This window comes from Somniosus microcephalus, chromosome 6 (assembly GCF_052327205.1).
Source record: "Somniosus microcephalus isolate GS21.2 chromosome 6, FLI_Smic_1.0, whole genome shotgun sequence".
Lineage (NCBI taxonomy): Eukaryota > Metazoa > Chordata > Chondrichthyes > Squaliformes > Somniosidae > Somniosus > Somniosus microcephalus.
Window position 1 is genome coordinate 160,391,746 of NC_140992.1, and position 8,032 is coordinate 160,399,777.

Consider the following 8,032-nt stretch of genomic DNA (forward strand, 5'->3'; position numbering starts at 1 on the left):
CCTCCCTCTTCCTCCCCCCCCCCTTCCCCTCCCTCCCCTCCCTCCCTCCATCTTCCTCCCCCTCCCTCTTCCTCCCTCCCTCTTCCTCCTCCCCCTCTTCTTCCTCCTCCCTCCTCCCTCCCTCTTCCTCCCTCTTCCTCCCTCTTTCTCCTCCCCCTCCTCCCTCTTCCTCCTCTTCCCCCTTCCTCCTCCCTCTTCCTCCCCCCCTCCCTCTTCCTCCCCTCCTCCCTCTTCCTCCCCCTTCCTCCCTCCCTCCCTCTTCCTCCCCTCCTCCCTCTTCCTCCCTCCTCCCTCTTCCTCCCCCCCTCCTCCCTCCCTCCTCCCCCCCTCCTCCCTCCTCTTCCCTCTTCCCCCTTCCCCCTCACCTCCCCCACCCCTCACCACCCCCACCTCCCCCACCTCCCCCACCCCTCCCCTCCCCCACCCCTCCCCCACCCCCACCCCCACCCCTCCCCTCCCCACCCCCACCCCTCACCTCCCCACCCCCACCCCTCACCTCACCACCCCCACCCCTCACCTCACCTCCCCCACCCCTCACCTCCCCCTCCCCCACCCCTCACCTCCCCCACCCCCCCCACCCCTCACCTCCCCCACCCCCCCACCCCTCCCACCCCTCACCTCCCCCTCCCCCACACCTCCCCCCCCACCCCTCACCTCCCCCACCCCCCCCACCCCTCACCTCCCCCACCCCCCCACCCCTCACCTCCCCCCCACCCCTCACCTCCCCCCCACCCCTCACCTCCCCCACCCCCCCCACCCCTCACCTCCCCCACCCCCCACCCCTCCCCCACCCCCCCACCCCTCCCACCCCTCACCTCCCCCTCCCCCACACCTCCCCCCCCACCCTCACCTCCCCCACCCCCCCCACCCCTCACCTCCCCACCCCCCCACCCCTCACCTCCCCCCACCCCTCACCTCCCCCCCACCCCTCACCTCCCCCACCCCTCACCTCCCCCACCCCCCCCACCCCTCACCTCCCCCACCCCCCTCCCCCCCCACCCCTCCCCCCCCACCCCTCACCTCCCCCACCCCCCCCACCCCTCACCTCCCCCCCTCACCTCCCCCACCCCCCCCCTCACCTCCCCCACCCCCCCCCTCACCTCCCCCTCACCTCCCCCACCCCCCCCCCTCACCTCCCCCTCACCTCCCCCACCCCCCCCCTCACCTCCCCCTCCCCCCCCCTCACCTCCCCCTCCCCCCCCCTCACCTCCCCCTCCCCCCCCCTCACCTCCCCCTCCCCCCTCACCTCCACCACCCCTCACCTCCCTCACCCCCCCACCCCTCACCTCCCCCACCCCCCCACCCCTCACCTCCCCCACCCCCCCACCCCTCACCTCCCCCACCCCCCCACCCCTCACCTCCCTCACCTCCCCCACCCCCCCACCCCTCACCTCCCCCACCCCCCTCACCCCCACCCCTCACCTCCCTCACCCCCCTACCCCTCACCTCCTCACCTCACCTCCGTGTTTTTCGGGCGCTCTTTTTCCAGTTCAAGCACCCTTTGCTCGGTGCCGCTGCCCGTGGTTACCAGGGCAACTAACGCAAAAACACCCAACAATGCCCAACCGAGGCAGCCCTGGAGCATGCGCACTGTTAACCCCGCCCAACGAACCGAGCCCCGCTCCCCGCCCATCAAACCCAGCCCCGCCACGCCCCCCGCCCATCAAACCTAGCGCCGCCCCCCGCCCATCAAACCCAGCGCCGCCCCCCGCCCATCAAACCCAGCCACCCCATCAAACCGAGCCCCGTCCCCGCCCATCAAACCCAGTCCCGCCCCCCGCACATCAAACCCAGCCCCGTCCCCCGCCCATCAAACCCATTCCCCGTCCCCGCCCATCAAACCCAGCCCCGCCCCCGGCCATCAAACTCAGCCCCGCCCACCGAGCCCAGCCGAGCCCATCAAACCCAGCCCCGCTCCCCGCCCATCAAACTCAGCCCCGCCCACCGAACCCAGCCCCGCCCCTCGCCCATCAGACCGAGTTGCCCCGCCCATCAAACTCAGCCTCGCCCACCGAACCCAGCCCCGCCCCTCGCCCATCAGACCGAGTTGCCCCGCCCATCAAACTCAGCCCCGCCCACCGAACCCAGCCCCGCCCCTCGCCCATCAGACCCAGAGTTGCCCCGCCCCTCAAACCCAGCCCCGCACCCCGCCCATCAAACTCAGCCCCGCCGACCGAACCCAGCCCCGCCCTTCGCCCGTCAGACCCATCCCCGCCCCACGCCCATCAAACCCAGCCCCGCCCTTCACCTATCAAACCCAGCCCCGTCCACTGCCCCTCAAACCCAGCCCCGCCCATCAAACCCAGCCCGCCCCCCACCCATCGAACCCAGTCCCGCCCTTTGCCCATCAAACCCATCCCTGTCCCCGCCCATCAAACCCAGCCCGCCCCCACCCATCGAACCCAGTCCCGCCCTTTGCCCATCAAACCCAGCCCTGTCCCCGCCCATCAAACCCAGCCTCGCCCTTCGCCCATCAAACCCCCCCCGCCCCTCAGATCCGGACCCGCCCCTCATCAAACAGAGCCACGCCCCCTTCCATCAAACCAGCCCCGCACCCCGCCCACCAAACCCAGCCCTGCCCATCAAACCCTGCCCCGTCCTCGCCCATCAAACCCAGCGCCGCACCCCGCCCATCAAACCCAGCCCCGCCCCTGCCCATGAAACCCAGCCCCACGCCTCGCCCATCAAACCAAGCCCTGCCCATCAAACCCAGCCCCCTCCCCGCCCATCAAACCCAGCGCCGCACCCCACCCATCAAACCCAGCTCCGCCCCCGTCCATCCAACCCAGACCCGCCCCCCGCCCATCAAACCCAGCACCGCCTATCAAACACAGCCGCGGTATGTCTTTTCCTGTCCAGCAGTTTTTGTATAAATGGCCCAGTTGTAGGTTACAGTCTGGCGAATGCGGGGGCTGCCTGTCATAGCATACTTCCTGGTCAATGTGCAGTCACTAGTTGAGGGTACCAAAAGGTACATTGCATGATATTCCATAGAAACAGCAACCTGATCCATGCCCGCTCCTCATCTTCTCCTGCCGCTGTGCACTGTCTCAACTAACCATTGGTCTGCATAAGCGCAGTCTCAAGGACAGCATTGACCGTACTGAAGTCCCCATCAGTCGCAGTCTCAATGCGACCTCTGACCTGCCCATGGAGCAGGAGACAGGAGAACTCAACATTAGAAACATAGAAACATAGAAGATAGGAGCAGGAGTAGGCCATTCGGCCCCTCGAGCCTGCTCCGCCATTCAATGCGATCATGGCTGATCATCCAAATTCAGTACCCGGTCCCTGCTTTCTCCCCATACCCCTTGATCTCTTTAGCCTTAAGAAATATATCCAACTCCTTCTTGAGTATATTTCATGAACTGGCCTCCACTGCCTTCTGTGGTAGAGAGTTCCACAGGTTCACCACTCTCTGGGTGAAGAAATTCCTCCTCATTTCTGTCCTAAATGGCCTACCCTTTATCCTTAGACTGTGTCCCCTGGTTCTGGACTCCCCGACCATCGGGAACATCCTTCCTGCATCTAGTCTGTCCAGTCCTGTCAGAATTTTATAAGTTTCAATGAGATCACCTCTCATTCTTCTAAACTCCAGCGAGTACAATCCCAATCGACCCAATCTCTCCTCATATGTCATTCCCGCCATCCCAGGTATCAGCCTGGTGAATCTTTGCTGAACTCCTTCCATGGCAAGAACATCCTTCCTCAGATAAGGCGACCAAAACTGCACACAATACTCAAGATGTGGTCTCACCAAGGCCCTGTACAACTGCAGCAAGACATCCTTGTTCCTGTACTCAAACCCTCTCACTACGAAGGCCAACATACCATTTGCCTTCTTAACCGCCTGCTGCACCTGCATGCTTACCTTCAGCGACTGGTGCACAAGGACACCCAGGTCTCGTTGCACTTCCCCTTCTCCCAATCTATTGCAATTTAGATAATCTGCCTTCCTGTTTTTGCCGCCAAAGTGGATAACCTCACATTTATCCATGTTATATTGCATCTGCCATGTTTCTGCCCAATCACCCAACATGTCCAAATCATCCTGGAGTTTCTAGACCTCCTCCTCACAGCACACACGCCCACCCAGCTTTGTGTCATCTGCAAATTTGGAGATATTACATCTAGTTCCCTCGTCTAGATCATTAATATATATTGTGATAGCTGGGGTCCAAGGACCAATCCCTGCGGTACCCCACTAGTCACTGCCTGCCACTTGGAAAAAGACCCGTTTATTCCAACTCTTTGCTTTCTGTCTGCCAACCAGTTCTCTATCCAAGTCAATACCTTGCCCCCAATCCCATGTGCCTTAACTTTACATGCTAATCTCTTATGCGGGACCTAATCGAAGGCCTTCTAAAAGTCCAGATACACCACATCTACTGACTCTCCCTTATCTATTTTACCAGTTACATCCTCAAAAAATTCCAGTAGTCAAGCACGATTTAACTTTTGTGAATCCATGTTGACTTTGTCTGATCCTGTCCCTGTTTTCCAAGTGCTCTGCTATTACATCTTTTACAATGGACTCTAGCATTTTCCCCACTACCGATGTCAGGCTTACCGGTCTGTAATTCCCCATTTTCTCGCTACCACATTTTTTGTATAGTGGGATAACATTAGCTACCCTCCAATCCATGGGTACTGTTCCAGATTTCATCGAATGTTGGAAGATGATCAGCAATGCATCTACTATTTCTAGGGCCACTTCTTTAAGTACCCTAGGATGTAGATTATCAGGCCCTGGGGATTTATCAGCCTTCAGTCCCATCAATTTCCCTAACACCATTTCCCTACAAATACTGATTTCTTTCAGTTCCTCCCTTTCATCAGACCCTATGTTCCCCGGCATCTCTGGGAGGTTATTTATGTCCTCCTTTGTGAAGACAGAACCAAAATATGTATTTAGTTGGTCTGCCATTTCTTTGTTCCCCATTATAAATTCCCCTGATTCTGACTGCAAGGGACCTACGCTTGACTTCACCAATCTTTTTCTCTTCACATATCTATAAAAGCTTTTACTGTCAGTTTTTATGTTCCCTGCAAGCTTACTCTCATACTCTATTTTCCCCTTCTTAATTAATCCTTTTGTCCTCCTTTGTTGAATCCTAAACTGCTTCCAATCCTCAGGATTATTGCTTTTTCTGGCCAATTTATATGTCCTCTCCTTGGATCTTATGCTATCCCTAATTTCCCTTGTTAGCCACGGTTGAGTCACCTTTTTTGTTTTATTTTTATGCCAAACTGGGATGAACAAATTCTGTAGTTCATCCATGCGGTCTTTGAATGTTTGCCATTGCCTATCCACCGTCAACCCTTTGAGTGACATTCCCTAATCAATCCTACCCAACTCGCGCCTCATACCATCGTAGTTTCCTTTATTTAAATTGAGGACCCTAGTCTCTGAGTCAACTACTTCATTCTCCATCTTAATGAAGAATTCGATCACATTATGATCGCTCAGACCCAAGGGGCCTCGTACAACAAGATTGCTAATTAATCCTTTCTCGTTACATAATACCCAGTCTAAGATGGCCTGAAATCTGGTTGGTTCCTCGACATATTGGTCCAGGAAACCATCCCGTAAACACTCCAGGAATTCCTCCTTCACAGTATTGTTACTAATTTGGTTAGCCCAATCTATATGTAGATTAAAGTCACCCATGATGACTGCTGTGCCCTTATTGCACGCTTCTTTAATTTCCCTTTTAATGCCATCCCCAACCTCCTCATTACTGTTTGGAGGTCTATATACCACTCCCACTAATGTTTTCTGCCCCTTGGTATTTCTCAATTCTACCCATACAGATTCCACATCAGAGCTAATATCCTTCCTTACAATTGTTTTAATCCCTTCTTTAACCAGTAATGCTACCCCACCTCCCTTTCCTTTTTGCCTATCTTTCCTGAATATCGAATGCCCCTGGATGTTGAGTTCCCAGCCTTGGCCATCCTTGAGCCACGTTTCTGCAATCCCAACCAAATCATATTCGTTTACCTCTATTTGCGCAGCCAATTCATCCACCTTATTACGAATGCTCCTCGCATTAAGACACAAAGCCTTCAGGCTTATTTTTTTAACGCTCTTAGACCTATTAGAATTATTATTTACTGTGGCCATGTTTGATTTAAACCGTTGATTTCTCTGACTGCCACTTTTGTTTTTCTCCTTCCTTTCTTTTGCTTTTATCCTTGTTTCCCTTTCCTCTGTCCCCCTGCTCAGGTTCCCAACCCCCTGCCATCTTAGTTTAAACCCTCCCCCAGAGCACTAGCAAACACTCCCCCTAGGACATCCGTTCCAGCCCTGCCCAGATGCAAACCGTCCGGTTTGAACTGATCCCACCTCCCCCAGAATCGGTTCCAATGTCCCAGGAACTTGAATCCCTCCCCGTTGCACCATTCCTCTAGCCACGTATGCATCTGAAATATCAAGCCTCGCATGTCCACAGTATTAGCATTTCTGAGAGGTGCTATGATTCATTGCATGCTCCATTGTGGGCGGTGGTGCTCTGTTGCAGATGAGCCTGGGGTTTCCTTGTGCTCCGTGATATACTTCAATATCAGTCCTGTGTATCTGAACGGCACACATGCGGTTTGTGGAATGCTCCACACCAGCCACGATGTGCTGAAAGCCCCTTGGTAAGCTCTTCAGTGCCCGCAGCAATCTTTTGTGCTCCTTCTTTCAAAAGCATGGCCCATGCAGTCTTCCTCCAAGTCCTCATCGGCTGACAATGGATGCAACCTGACCCTTGAGCGACTGGTCCTTCGGTGCTGCCATCACCAGCTCCTGCTGCATTGTGCTTTGCGTCCCACCCATTGCACTCCCCTCAAAGCCACTGCCTGCCCCCACTGATGGGCCTGCCCCAACCGATGGGTCTGCCCAGGCTTAAAGTGAATCATTGATCACAACAATCAGATCCTGCCTGGTGTACTTTATGCTTCTTTTGGTTGGACATCATGTTCGATTGTTTTATTGGTGGTGCCCTCCTCAGATTAATGGGGCACTTGTGGTGCTGCTTTCTGACCCGGTGACACTGGGTCCCGGTGCCACCCTTATTGTCCATCTAAAATAGGCCTAAATGGTGGGGAACCAAGGGTCTAATGAGGGTGAGGAACTTAGTGTAATTAATATAAGTAGAGAAAAAGTACTTGAGAAACTAATGGGACTAAAAGCTAACAAGTCCCCTGGACCTGATGGCCTAAATCCTAGGGTTGTAGAAGAGGTGGCTGCAGAGATAGTGGATGCATTAGTTGTGATCTTCCAAAATTCCCACGATTCTAGAACAGTCCCAGCGGATTGGAAGGTAGCAAATGTAACGCCGCTATTCAAGAAAGGCGGGATAGAGAAAACAGGGAACTGCAGGCCAGTTAGCGTGACAGCAGTCATCGGGAAAATGCTGGAATCCATTGTTAAGGAAGTGGTATCAGGGCACGTCGAAAATCATAACATGATTAGGCAGAGTCAACATGGTTTTATGAAAGGGAAATCGTGTTTGACAAATTTATTAGTGTTTTTTGAGGATGTAACTAGCAGGGTAGATAAAGGGGAACCAGTGGATGTAGTATATTTGGATTTCCAAAAGGCATTCGATAAGGTGCCACATAAAAGGTTATTACACAAGATAAGGGCTCACAGGATTGGGGGTAATATAGGAGCATGGATAGAGGATTGGTTAACAGACAGAAAACAGAGAGTAGGGATAAATGGGTCTTTTTCAGGTTGGCAGGCTATAACTAGTGGGGTGCCGCAAGGATCAATGCTGGGGCCTCGGCTATTTACAATCTACATTAGTAACCTAAATGAAGGGACCGAGTGTAATGTATCCAAGTTTGCTAATGATACAATACTAGGTGGGACAGTAAGCTGTGAGGAGAACACAAAGTCTGCAAAGGGATATAGATAGACTAAGTGAGTGAGCAGTAAGGTGGCAGATCACAGAAACCCCACAGTGCAGATAGAGGCCATTTCGGCCCATCGAGCCTGCACCGACACACAGAATCACAGAAAGAGTATAATGTAGGGAAA

At 54.9% G+C, this 8,032-nt stretch overlaps 1 protein-coding gene across 1 annotated transcript in view; it reads right to left on the reverse strand.

Annotated features, from left to right (window-relative positions):
- The window catches only part of dnaaf1 (dynein axonemal assembly factor 1), a 185,127-nt gene extending 183,561 nt beyond the window's left edge, over nt 1–1,566 (reverse strand). Inside the window, exon 1 of the mRNA XM_085990903.1 lies at nt 1,460–1,566. The gene's annotated coding sequence lies outside the window, so the exon portion shown is untranslated. The remainder of the gene's footprint in view (nt 1–1,459) is intronic.
- Between the last annotated feature and the right edge of the window lie 6,466 nt (nt 1,567–8,032).